Genomic DNA, 14,729 nt, shown 5'->3' with positions numbered 1-14,729 from the left:
ATACACTCGGGGGCTAAGTGATGGGGGACGGTGGCGCTAGAGCTCAAGGATCGGATAGCGGCGACGCTAGGGCTACAGTGCGGAAGTTGAAAGAGCAGATGGTAGAGGTGAAAAGGAAGGGATGTTTTCCTTTGTTATTTATAATCGCAGCGTAGTAATAGCAGTAAGATTAAAGGGAATATTCTTGTTTAATGGCCCGAAGATTTCACACCTGGTTGACAGTTTCCATTATTTTCGAAAGAGATAAGGTTACTATTGGCGAATGGTCACGTTGACCAGTGGTTGACCCTTATACCCACCAAACTAGTTGTGTAACAGCGATTGTGTGCCACGTGCCCATCAGCTAAACAGTTTTTTCTTTAGGTTTTAAGGATAAAGAGATGCAAATTACAGATTGACCCTTAGCCTGATAATTCGATTCAACCTAAGGCTCGGGGGCTACTCCATATGGAGTACGACTTTCGTTGCACTTCCATCTAAAAATTTAAGATTGAAGATTCAAGACCATGTTAAATGAGGCTTAAGCACATTCTAGCCGCATGGTAGTGCTCGAGTACATTTTGAAGACTCAACCTGATGGAGTACTCGAAGAGCACCAAAACTAGTCGGAGAAGCCTACAAAAGTACTTAGATTGCTGCATTTGACTAAAAAGTACTCGGGTGCTTGTCGAACATACATCTATGGACCCACCAGAAGGTTTGGACAGTCCTAGATACAGGGTTGGACACCGAGTTGGGTCAAATACGAAGACTACCAGGACGGCATGGTCTACGTGGCAAAATAGGAACTAGTGAAGGATTAGGAAACTACTCATAGCAATTAGAGTAGGACTCGTCTAGTTGAATCCGACTAGTAGACTTATAAACAACTGACCTATAATCCTGCCCTGACAATACAAGATGAGGCAGGGCCCCCCCTCTGAAGCAATTGAATACAACAACAACACAGGATGTAGGGTATTACGCAATTTAGCAGCCCGAACTTGTCTAAATTGTATGTTCGAGTTTACCTTCAAGTTCCTAATCTCGACGAGCCCCATGCACTAAACACTACTTTAGGCATCCTCCTCGATAGGTTGCCGAGTCAAAACACCGACAGAGCCGTTCCCTTCTCACTGAGCATATCGCACACCTGACATACTCACCCCTGAGGACAATGTGGTTCACCGGGCACCAAGGAAGACATACAGAGCCATTCCCTTCTCACTGAGCATATCGCACGCCTGACATACTCACCCCTGAGGCCAATGTGGTTCACTGGGCACCAAGGAAGACATTGTTAGCACGGATCAGCAATGCAGAGTCCATCACTAGTCTTCAGCATTGGCTTCTTCTTCACGTCATGACTGGCCAGGAGTTTGACATCGTGGACTTTATTCTTTGTGAGATTCAAGATGTTATCCATGATGGGTTAACCGTGGCCCGACAAATTCCATACGCTCACTGGATCTCCGTCATCCTGAGTCATATTACTAAAAAAGATGAAAACAGTAGAGAGGTGCAAACCAGACCCAAAAATTGGCGACATGAGTACAGCAATGGCAAAACACAATTCAAGGTATACAAGCCAGCGAAACCATGAGACAGATGTTGTGGCCTGAGGGCTAGGAATGAGTAATCTCCTGATGAGGATAGAAATGAGAACTATTGCTTAGACAACAAAGGTAGTGAGGAGGAAAATACGTATGTGCCTTGTCTCCAAGTCACTCATGACCAGGAGGCAGGTGCATCACGATCTGCTACAGAAATAGTACCAGTCACTCTAGCAAGACTGAGCTTGCCTTAAAAATTAAGATACTTGTTGATGGTCAGACAAAACGAGTTGAAAATAATCTTCATATAGTCGAGCTATAAAATGGTTGGATGAGAGACTAGGTCATCAAAAGTAGAGACAATTCACATGGCTAGAGTAGGTGGCACAGAGGGTAGATCGGAACATGAACATTGTGCTTACCATCGTCTCTACCATCCTCAATCAGTTGCACCAGCATGTCGGGTTACCACCACCGCAAATTCAACTCCCACATCCTAGTCAGACCCCCCTGCTAATCATGCCTCCGACTGAACCGGGTAAAACCTTTGAGGTCTCTTTGCCGCATCCCAGTTCAGTTGGAATTCCACAATTGTGGACATCAATGACGACCTTGATAGAAAAGGATTCCACAATTGTTCCTGCAAAGAAGGGTGGCGACAGTGAGGAAGCAAATGCATCAATACTCATGGTTCTATCTGATATTACTGCCTCACAATAGCAAAAGGAAGATCCTGTGGTGGAAATAGCTTAAGATCCAGATGATCGTGAAGTGTCTACCGCTGCTACTCTAGATGATCTGGTCTCACTACTTCGCAAGCTAAGGATGATCCTGGTCTTACTACTTTGCAAGCTTAGGAAGATCCTGTGGTGGCTACTGCTCTTGGTCTCGCTACGTTGGAAGGCTCTCCTGCACCTGCTCTTGGTCTTCCTACGTCGGAAGGCTCTCCTGCACCTACTCCTAGTCGAACTACATTGGAAGGCTCTATTGCACTGGCTCCTGCTCCAACTACGTCGGAAGGCTCTGCTACACCTGCTACTACTGATGCTCCTCCTCCAAATAATCATGACCTCTAGCTCCTAATGGCCCTCTTCTGTGAACCAATCCTTCTACGTCAGCACCTTCTTCGAACCCTGATGACAAAGAGGTAGAATGTTATACAATTCTTTCGTTGCCATTGATTGTTGTATTCGATTTGAACAATAAATATTTCATTGTCATGTATGAACCAACTATTTCGTTGAGCCTTGTAATAATATTTGCCTGGGCTTTGTGCTCAGGTTTTAACTATTGGTGATCTGGCGGAGTTTGTACCGGAGTCGGATGAGTCTTATAACTGGTCTGGTACCAATGGGGTGCAGAATGACCAAGCGGATAGGCTAGCACATCGTCTTCAAGTTGCGGATGAAGCTAGATCATCTAACTGCTCTAAGTGCGTTGAAGAGTCAGATTTCGAAGTGTTTGAGTCAACGGAGTGGATTAAGATTATGGATACATGCGGGAATACAGGAGTGGTCAGGTCTAGTCTTCCGTCACACAAAAAGGAGACTTCTCTGACCTCGCCATCAGGTAATGAGTGATGCTATTTATCCAAGGAACCCAAAACTAATTTCATAGTGTTTTTGTTTGTAATCTTCAATGTTATCCAAAACTATGTTTGGAGCTACTTAATCCAAGGGAGCAATTTAATGGAAGGCATGTATAAGGATGTCCAATGTTGCCGGGATGGTACAAGGATTTCCAATCATAGTAAGCACACCGAATAGATGTGAGGTTTCTTTGGTTTTCCAATGTAAAACTCAATATATAGTAGTTCTTCATCTTAAATACTCCCTCTGTTCTTGTTTATAAGATGTGATATGATATGACAATGTCTCCCTTGTTACACTTATGCATACGCCTTCTAAAAGGAGGGTGTAGTACCTAACAACGTACTTCAATATAAGCGGAGCAGTACATAAATGGAGGGAGTGGTACCAAATAATTGAATATCTGGCTTTTTGAAGGTGCTCTCATGATATACCAAATATTTCAAATGATAATTTGTTGAATCTGGGTCCAGATTCTCCTAATTCTAGCAATAAAGTTTTGGTACAGGTTATGCTCGTTGGATTTAGTAGTCGGCAGTCCACCAGGGGGTTACCCAAGTGGTAGATTTGTAGGTAGAGAGGATTGTGAGATTAAGAACTCGAAGGTAATCACAAGAACACGAAGGTTTAAATAGGTTCGGGCCTCCGGAGAGTAATACTCTACGTCCTGTGTTTTGCTGGTTTGTATTGCTTTGCGTAGGTGCGAATAATAGATCGGATGCCCTCGGGAGGCGCCCTTGGCACCTTATATAGGCTGATGACCTAGGGTTATAAGTCAGTTTGAATCTAATCTAGTTGGTTTTTACATGGAAAGCAACCCAAGTTGGATTACAACGAGTACCCCGCAATATCCGGGCTGATTTGAATCACCCAGACTCCTTGACTTGTGCTCCAAGTATCTTCACGTCCTTCGCCCGCACATTCTTGTCGGGCTGGCCCTGGCAAGTATCCTGGTCAGTGGAGACCCATGGGGTACCCATATCCCTCAAGCCTTCGAGCGATGTGTAGGCGAACAAGAACATGAGGATATCACAGCGAAGCGTGCAATGTGGTCGGCTGAAGCTGCAATGACGTCATAGTGACGGAGAGGCTATGCAGTGCTCAAAAAAGAAGAAAATTCGAGCGAATGCAGAGCCATACGCGCAGAGCAAAGTCGAGCGCCGAGCTGATGGATGTCGGACATCTAGTAGGTCGAAGCGAAGGACATGGAGGGCATCGCAAGATGTACTTCATATGGAGTAGCCCCCCAGCATTGAAGCGATTAAAATAATCGGTCAAATGGTTAAAAATATAACATAGCATGAACAAATCCATATGTACGAGGACTGGCGGAGCCACGAAAGCATGTCGACCAAAAATAGGCATCCAACCCCCAAGCACAAGGACTGGCAGAGCTACAGAGGCGCGCCGACCAGAGATAGGTGCCCAGCCCCCAAGTACAAGGATCGGCGGGGCCGCAGAGGCACACCAATCAGAGATAGGTGCCCAGCTCCCGAGCGCGAGGACTGGCGGAGCCACAGAGGCACGTTGTGCAACTTAACAGAAAACCCACAAATTCCGTCTAACACTTGCCGCGTAACGGATGGTCCACAAATTTCATCACTAGGGTTATGCCATCAGTGTCTTCAAAAGCCGAAGGGGGATGGATCCATTTTCATGTCCCATCCGCCCACACTCAAACCCTGCCGTCGCTAGTGCCATAACCACTCCTGAGAGCCCGAGGTCTCGCCGCCGTATCCATAGAGCACATCCAGTGCTCCTTCGCCCGCAGGGTGTAGCCACTGCCACCTTAGCATGGTTCCCCACCATATGCGAACCAAGAAGCCCGCCTATATTCGATCTGCACAGCAAGGGTTAGAAACCGAGGAGATGGCAGCAGAGCAAGTACCGGATCCATCCACCAACTGGATGAAATCTGTGATGACTGAAGAGCGAATCCAGGCCCTCGTCGACCGAAATCTCCTGGGACCCAAGATGCTGCTAGAGTGGAAGGTGACTGCCAGCCAAGATTTCCCCTCTGAGGACAAGACAGAGACCGTTGTCTTCGCGACATTCTTCGAGCATGGATTTGGGATCCCAACGGGGGATTTCTTCCGTGGATTACTGGAGTACTAGAAAATTGAGTTAGTACATCTCAACCCCAACTCCATTCTGGACATCGCAGTTTTCATCCATATCTGTGAAGAATTCCTTGCCATTCCACCCCATTTCAATCTGTGAAAGTATCTATATCAATTAAAAACTGTGTGGACCAAGGGAATGCCATGAGTGATTGAGGGATGTGGATTTTCGCTGTGGCCAAAAAGAGTCCATGAATATTTTGATTTGAAGCTTAATGCATCAAACAAAAGGTGGCATAAGGAATGGTTCATCATTGCCAGTCAGAAGCCCGAGTTGCCACCCCGCCATGGATATGTACCCGTAACAATGCTAGAGTGGTCAAACCAGCCGATCTCCATAGAGATTGTGCAGGTGAAGCAGCTCTTGGAGGAAATCACCAACCTAAAAAGACGTGGGCTCACAGCCGAGGCTGTGAGCATCAACTTCTATCGGAGGTTAACGCAGTCGATGAAGGACAGGGTCCATCCAGCATATGAATACACAGAACCAATAGATCCAACCTGAGAGGCATAGCGAAAGGTGACCAAAGAAGAAGTCACCAACCGGGTATGAGAGTTCTTTGGTGGTGTCATCAAGAACAAGTGCTACCCCAAGGCGTATTCCCTCAAGCGGCCGGCCGACCCGTTATGATCTTAACTACATGGATTTGGCATTCCCGTTTTTCTTTTGTGTTATCTCTAACTAATCTTGTTGATTGACCAGAGCCACAAGTTTGAGTTCTTTTTCCCAGCGCCACTTCCTAGAGGGGCCGAGCAACAACGACCCAAGGTTCACCTGAGGACTCAGTCCAACCAACCGCCTGCCGCCCTTGATTGGGAGTCGAACTTCTCCAATTCGTCGGACAAGGATGTGTTTGATGAGGTCGGCCTGGAAGAAGATTCTGCACCAGTTGCACGCCGAACATGGCAGGCTGTGAAGAAGCTTCCCACCTCCAAATCTCCAAAGCTGAGCGGCAAGACGAAGAAGGCGCCTGGTAAGAAAAAGAAGGTTGCCCCGAGCACAGCCTCCGCGAGCAGATCGGCCAGCAAAGCAAAAGAGGAGTCAGATGTGCCGAGCCTGGCCACCAAGAAGAAGAAGGCCAAGCTCCTTGAGACAACCACGGCCGATGCAGAATGGATCAAGGAGACGCTGAAGGCAAAAATCTGCGAGGGGCTGAGTGAAGATGTGTTATCGCCACCACCGCCGTTGTGTCCCCGAGTGAAGCTTAGCACCATGTAAGTCCAATCTGGTTATATTATCTATGTTGTGGTTCTTTTGCTACCTATCTTGCTTAAGTTGCCTCTTGCACCGATCATATAGGAAGGCCGTGCTAGATGATGAATCTAGTACGCAACTAACTGTTGGCTCGTCCCATGCCGAAGGGGCAAGCGGCCGCATCCTTAAATAGTCCTCACCTCCAGAGGTTGGGGGGGGTCAAGATAGTCGCGCCAGAGGAGATGCTATACCAATCCCAGTGCTGCAGCAAGGCATAGTCGGGGATATTACGGCTTCAAGTGTAGTTGCTGCTAACGCTGTTGTAGTAAGCTCCGGGGCCAAGCAGGTGTCTGGTGAGAGAGCCGGAGTTGAGCCTCACCTGGAAGAGTTGCCCAGGGATGATCCGCTGCCGGAGAAGTCCACCGGGGACGCAGGAGTGGACATGCGAGGAGGAGATGATCCCGATACCCTGGACTTTTCTAGGACTAACCTTGCTGGGGATATGGCGGAGGACAAGAAAGATCTTGCCGAGCTGCGGTAGTCATCCTCCAGGATTTCCACATTGTTATTTGTAAGTATGTTGACCAACTCGGAGAACCTACGTCTTAAATCCTGTTTATTTGTAGTGCTCTGATTTGTAGAGTGTAAACTGAATCTGGCCGCGCATGCTTATAAGAGGGCACACGCGATTCAGCAAGTCGAGGAATATTGCCTTAAGGCACAACGACTTGAGGCCGACCTCAAGAAGGCCAAAGAGGACACCACGGAGCAACTTAAGCAAAAAGACCTGGAGCATGCCGAGCAGAAACAGATCCTTGCTGCAGAATTGAAAGGTACGTTGTGCCGACCTGTCGACTCGATTCTGTCCTTGAAGTCTTTGTGCTGGTTCGAATGAGCCGATGCCGAAGCAAGGGAGCAGAGGCTAAAGCGAGACCTCAAAGAATGCGAGGCTGCAAATGCTTGTCTCTAGGAAGATCACGACGTGGTGGTTCACCGTGAGTACACTGTGTCGCACAAGCTAGCTTACGAGACCAGCTTGCGCAAGGATACTGACCGCTACTTAGTAGCTGCAATGCAATGTCTTCAGTATGAGTAATTGGTGATTACAGGGCTGGAGATGGAGCTGGAAGATCTGCATAGGGTGGCTAGCTATGTGATGGACATGGTCCAACTAGAAACCAACCCGACCGCGCCGACACCGCTTCTCAATTGCCTTAAGAGCGCGCCTGGTTGGCTGAGAGAACTGTTGAAGGACACCACGGTTGAGTGCATCAAGAATGTCTTGGTAATGTTAAAGACGCCCTTCCTGGCGGATTCCTTTGGAGCATGCTGGTGCAGTGGTCGCGTCGAACTTCAATGTAGAGAAGCTTTCGGAACTAGCCGAAGAATTTAATGGTGCAGCAAAAAACGTCGTTAAGGAGCTGAACCTGTAAAATAAAATTTGCGGTGTACCAAACTGTGTGATAAGACAAGTGATCTAATTGATTTAATGTATGCAGAAATAAAGGGCTCCATCCCTCCCTTCGTGTATACAATGGGACAACACGTAGCTGAGGCCTGTAGCCGCTAAGCGCCTAGCCTTGCTTGACTAGCATTCTGCTGGGAATGGATCTTGAGCTTGTAGAAGGGATGAACGCAAGGTTATTTGGGTTTCGCGAGCTAGGACACTGATCACACGAGTTAGTCGTATTGCTTTGAGAGGGCAAGGAGGAGAATGAGAGACCCAGAGGTCGGCGCCTGGGGGGAAGCCCCCGAGCTTGAAAGCGAGTGGTCCATCGAACAGGTCGGACAACCCCCGAGCGTTTGGAACAGCTTGGGCAAGGGAGCAAGAAGGAAGTAGGTATGCAAAGAACCTCGGAGGTTTTATTCAATAAAAAGGGAAAAATAATACATAGCTTTTAAGTCCTAAGGGTAGAAGCGCCGCAGGTGCTCGATGTTCCATGGATTGGGATGCCTCAGCCGTCCACCCATTGGAGTCGATAGGTGCCTGGCTGGATGACTCCTTTGATGATGAAGGGGATCTCCCAGGGGGCTGCCAGCTTGTGCATGTCCTTGGTGGACTGGATCCGGTGAAGCACCAAATTGCTAACATCGAAGGATCGTTCTTTAATATTCCGATCATGGTAGCACCATATCTGCTGCTCGTAGCATGCATGCTGGATGAGAGCCGCCACTCGATGCTCCTTGAGGCCGTCGATGTCAACTCACCAGCTTTTTTCCACTCCGCCTGTGGCAGAACCACCCAAATTAACCCGGCTAAAGTGTACTCAACCTCACCTCAAATGCGGATGGTCACTTTAATCGAATTAAAATGGTAGTCTGTCGGGTTTCACCCGATAAACCACTTGTCTCGGATTGAAACAAAGCATACTCGCACGAAGACGAGTCTAGAGATTACAACAATCCATATAATTATTACAAGTCCCAACTTCAGTTATTACACCACAAGAGTTCAAAAGTGCATAAATTAAATTGTTCAGAGTTTAAGCAGCGGAAAGGACTCGATACAACTAACGTCAATATAGAATACCATGGCGAAGCCAGCCATGATATCAATCACCATGATCCTCGCCATCTGAGGATGGGTTCCACTCGACCGTCCGAGGATGGGTTCCACTCAACCGTCTGACCTAGAGGGAGTTGGGTCGGCCAAGTAAAACTGGCAATCAATTCCTCAAAATCAACACTACCTGAAAACATAGCCACAAGCAAGGCTGACTATTCTAATAATCAACACCCGTCAGGTGGTAACTACTCCACCGACTTCTAGACATGCAAGGCTTTTTGGCTGAGGGGTTTGTTTTGCCAAAAGCATCTAAAGTAGATCCTTACTTTCAAGTTTTAGCATCCGGTTCTACTAGATTAACCATTCTAGGTAAGGACTTGTTCTAAGTAAGCAAGTTGAGCAAATATTTTATTCCAAGCATTATCATTAAGATAATCATTCTTTGTTTCATTCTTACTCAGTGCAGAAGTGGGTCAAGCAGTCTCAAACTATGAGAGGCAGATGATTCCAATCGAGTTTTTAAACCTTGCAAGGTGAACCTAATCCCACGACAGATGCATACCATGATGGGTCCACACATGTCAACCGTCCCCATCAATCCCCAGGCACGTATCAGGGCCACTTCCCTTGGATACAATGTTCCACAGTCTCGGACGATGCCGTACCGGGATTGCCCTTGTACCCACATGATGCATAAAGGGAACTAAGTTCCAGAGAGATTGGGACAGGCTGCTCACATCCTGGTTCAATCAAGTACTAGGCTTCCCCATCCCATACTAGGTATGAGATTAGTACTTTCAAACACTTGACCACAGCTCTAAACACATTTTGACCTTAGCATCTTTTCCTAGACAGACGGGGCAAATTCCACCAAATCAAAACCAAAACCAGACCCCGTCCGTCATCCTTATGGTTGCAGTATAAGTAAGCAAGCAACTTCTATATAACTCGTGAGTGATAAGAAATCACTCGACTTATACCGATTCCTTATTTAGCATAGCAACTACACGGCTTAACATACTAGTATTCAGCACTAGGTACCTAGGATCATGAAACTAAGGTTTCAAGCAACTCCTATGAACTTAAATGCACAAACATAAGTAGCATAGATATTGCATGAACTTTAAAATTAGGGTTATGCTCTAGGACTTGCCTTCCTGTTCTAAGTTAGTGGGGAGCACACTTGAAGCTTGACAAGGTTCTTGCTCAACCTCGACCTGATGCAACTTGGCAAGTACTTCCTTGGTCATCGGGAGCAGTTCGTACCTTCCGTCTGCAAGATTCACTTCTACACGAGATGCATATGCAATAATTCAAGTTTCCATGCTTTCACATGTAGGATGCAAATCATGAATTACTGCACAAGTATAAATTGCATTTTGACCACATTCACCTAGACAAGATTCCAAACTTTCATTATCATCATGAAGTAAGTTGTGTTGTGATTTAAAACCTGAGGTTGACTTTGATGGTGATTGTGTACACATATAAGGTTTTAACAACTTAGACATTCATTTGGAAAGTTATCCTATTCCTGAATTTCTTAACAACCTAGATGTACATTTCCCATTTTACCCTACTTATTCATTAATTGTTTTTATTCCATTTAACTAGCTATAATTTCAAAAATTGTTTCTGGTTGCATCAACTGTGATCTGGTGTTCAAAATTTTACAGAGGCTTTTTAACATCATTAATGGGCTACTATAAAATTTTAGGACCCATTTGATTTCTAAACAACTCATTAAAAATAAAACAACATCCTATGGTAGATTTCATGTAACTATTTTTAACTCAAGTTTGGTAGTTTGGCTCTGAAATTTTTACAGTGGGTTCTCTATATTCAATAGAGGTTACTATAGTTTTTGATGATTTAATAAGAAGGACATCTATTTTCCATATTTTACTTTTATTAAACCATATGCACAATTTTAAGCAAGACCAATCATATTTCAAACAGAGACTAATATTTTTCTTAGAGAAGTACTTGTATTAGGAACTCAACAAAAGTGGTTTCACATTTTTATCTCTTCCATTTATAAAGCAAAAAGCAAGATCAATCCTAGGATTTCAATGTGACTCAAATCAGTGTGTTTATCATCTAGACTAGTGCCAAAAAATTCATATCTAGAACAAACTTGACACAAATGTTCTAACAGAGGTGGTTTTATATTTTTACCATTTTTATGTGATTTATGGGGAATTTGTTAGCTCAAACACAAAACAAATACTAAAGAAAAAAATCTACAATAGTGACATGCCCAAAACCATTTTTCTGTAAAACTACTCATCACCAAGAGTCTAACAAAGTTGGTTTTACATTTTTAGCATTTTTCTACAATGTATTATGCATTTCCAAAGTTTAACCGATTTAAAACCAAAACAAAACAGACAAGGAAAAATGTTTCACAGAGGGCCTTGGAACTTTTTGAACATTCACAGATAGGTCCTGCACTACGGGTTAAACCCCAGAAAGAAAAGGGGGCTCTCAAATAGGTCCTTGGACCTCGCCGGCGGCGTCTCCTGCAAAATCCGGCGAGCGGAGGTGATGAGAGGGTGTGGGAAGGGCACGGGGATGCTCAGGAGCTCACCACGATTTGATGCGCTAAGGAGCTCAAGGGCAGAGGATGACCGGAGGCGACTGGCGACGGCAAGGTGGCTACGGCGGCAGGAGAGCTTCAGCTCCGGTGCTGGCGGTGGCCGTGGCGGTCGAGGGAGGGCTCGGGGAGCTCGAGTGGTCCATAGGAGGTTCACTGGAGTGGTTGTTGGGCATTGGGGAGGCTCGAGAGGGGGAGTTCGACGGTGAGGGTGCGGTGGCGGAGAGAGACAGAGCTTCGGTGGGGTAGTGGCGGCAGCGTAGCGCTGGTGCCCTTTTTATAGGGGCAGAGGGGGACGAGGGAATGATAAGGATGCCAGGGAGCCACAGAGGGGCTCGGGGGAGAGGGCACGAGTGAGGCTCACAATGGGCAGAGCGGTGGAGCAGAGCAAAGGTGACGGCGACTGGCCGGGGCAGGGCGCGCGCGTGGGCGGGCGACGAGAAGTGGCCATGTAGGATCCTGGCGTGCCAAATCCCTCTTGCCGTGCGCGCCTGACTAGTCGGGTGTGTAGTCGCATCAGCACCAGCGGTTGGCCAGGCAACGCTAGCCGATCCGGTGGATCGACGTTGCGGCGAGCTCGCGCAGGTGCAGCAGAGGCATGCCAAGGACTAGCCGGCGAAGATTTTGCCTTGGGCGGAGGAAGATGGCATCGACGCGGGTTGGGCAGCTCGGGGGAGCCGTCGTGTCCCGTCCGTGGCGGGCATTGACGGTGGCGCTGCACCGGTCGAGCTGCATCGCGTTGCGTGGCACGACGCACCGTGCGCGATCACCAAGGCCAATGCATGCGAGTGGCCGTGTGGGCAGCGTGTTTGGGGTGAAAAAGCTCCAAAATTTGAATTGAAAGTTCAAATTTTCCAAATATAAAACTTATTTACCAAACTCTACTCTACAACTTCTACAAAATCTCATGGGTGAAACTCTAGCTATTTTTGGAGACAAGGAGGAGCAAAAACGGGTGGAACACCAACATGGCTGAAAAGACTTTTCCCCAAAATTTTGCCAAATTTTGAACTGAAATTTTGGAAGCCTTCCACTCAAAATTAGAAGATGTGCAAATAACAAAAGTTGTTTGTTTTAAAGTGCTGTAAAACTTTCATATTGGAAAAAAGTTAAGGTATTATATGAAATTTTGAGTCTACCAACTGCCCCCAATTAGTGCTTTTTAAGGCATTTTTAAGCATTTAAAGTTTTGCAAGGTCAATTCAAATTGGTCTCTTGGTTTTTTGAGGTGTGTTCTACCTTTCCAACTTAGTTTGGTTGTTTTACACACTTAACTTCTTGTTTGACTTTAAATTGCCCCTTTTCATGAGTTTAAACCTTTATGTGCACTTTGTATTTTTAACATGACAAGTTTTAAACTCTAAGTGTGATTTATATTCTTAAGCACTCTAATTTACCTTTTATCATACATACTTAAACTAGGGATGTTACATCGCCTTCCTCATAGTATTGGATGCGTGGGGCGCCAAAAGCTACGTCGGAGGGCAAGACGGCCTCTGAGCCGTACACCATGAAGAAAGGAATGTAGCCGATAGCCCAACTTTTTTGGTCCGAAGGCCCCGGATGACATGGGGTAGCTCGCGTAGCCACTTGGTGGCGTACTTGGATGCATCGTCGAAGATGCAAGACTTGAGGGACTGGAGGACCATCCCATTCGCACATTCGACCGGTCCATTGTAGTGCGGGTACGCTATTGAGGAGTAGTACACATCGATGAAGTTATCCTGGAAAAAGTCCCAGAACTTAGAGCCTGTGAACTATTAGCCAAGGTCGGTGATAATCCTGTTTGAGATTTTGATGTGGTGTGTGATCTCCTCCATGAACTGAGCAGCTTTAGCTGACTCGATGCTGGTGACAGCCTTGACCTCAATCTATTTGGTGAATTTGTCAACAGCCACAAAGATATGAGTGTAGCCGTCTGGGGCGGTCTTGAAGGGTCCAACCATATCTAGCCCCCACCATGTGAAGGGCCAGAATGGTTGTATGGTGCGCAGGGCTTGGGCTAATAGGTGTTATTGCTTGGAGAAGAACTAACACCCTTTGCACCTTTGGATGAGATCCTTTGCATCAGCTACCACTGTTGGCCAATAGAATCCAGAGCAAAACGCCTTGCCGACCAAAGTGCCCGAAGCGGCATGGTTCCCGCATGTGGTCATCATGACGTTAGTGGGAGCTTGGTCGGTTGGAACCTCAGTACTGTTGTTGACCTGGTCCGGGTCCAGAATCTTGATGGACGGTCTTCGGAGGTCCTGGACAAAGATGCCGACTGGGACTTGAGTGTGCTTGGAGCCGAGCTTGGACAATACATCGGTGGCGACGTTATGCTCCCTGGGGACATGGTGAAACTCGAGGCTATCGAAGTGGGCCTCAAGTTTGCGGACTTTTGTGCAGTAAGCATCCATTGTCTCCTTAGTGCAGTCCCAGTTCTTATTGACCTGCTCGATGACGACCTTGGAGTCGCCGTACGCGAGGACGCGCTTGATTCCAAGGGAAACAACAGTGCAAAGGTCGTGGATGAGTGCCTCATACTCGGCGCCGTTGGTGGTGGTCTTGTAATAGATCTGGAGGACGCACTTGAGCTGCTCACCTTTGGGGGATATGAAAAGGACCCCTGCACCGGCTCCTTCGAGGTTGAGGGCGCCATCAAAGTACATTGTGAAATGTTCTAGCCTCTCCAGGGAGGACGGCTTCTGGATCTCTATCCACTCGGCCACGAAGTTGGCTAGGATCTGCGACTTGATCGCATGATGTGGGTAGAAATCGAGGCTGAACTCACCGAGCTCTACATACCACTTGACAACTCGACCGTTGACATCCCTGTTGTGGAGGATTGCGCCGATTGGGTACGAGAATACTACCCGGATCTTGTGCACCTAGAAATAATGGCGCTGTTTTCTAGACGAGATCAAGATTGCGTAGAGCAATTTCGGAACCTGTGTGTAACGAACCTTGGAGTCATTGAGGACCTCGCTAACGTAGTACACAAGTCATTGCACCATGTGTGCATGGTCGGGCTCTTCATGTTCCTCAACTAGCACAGTGCTGACAACGTGCGTCGTTATAGAGATGTAGAGTTGTAGCATTTCTTGGTCGATCAGGGCTGTCATGATGGGGGGAGTGGTAAGGAAGTCTTTGAGTTCTTCGAGTGCCTTGCTGGCTTCATCATCCCACTTGAACTTGTCCACCTTTTT

This window comes from Setaria viridis, chromosome 4, assembly GCF_005286985.2.
Source record: "Setaria viridis chromosome 4, Setaria_viridis_v4.0, whole genome shotgun sequence".
Classification (NCBI taxonomy): Eukaryota; Viridiplantae; Streptophyta; class Magnoliopsida; order Poales; family Poaceae; genus Setaria; species Setaria viridis.
Note: the sequence above shows the minus strand (reverse complement) of the source record.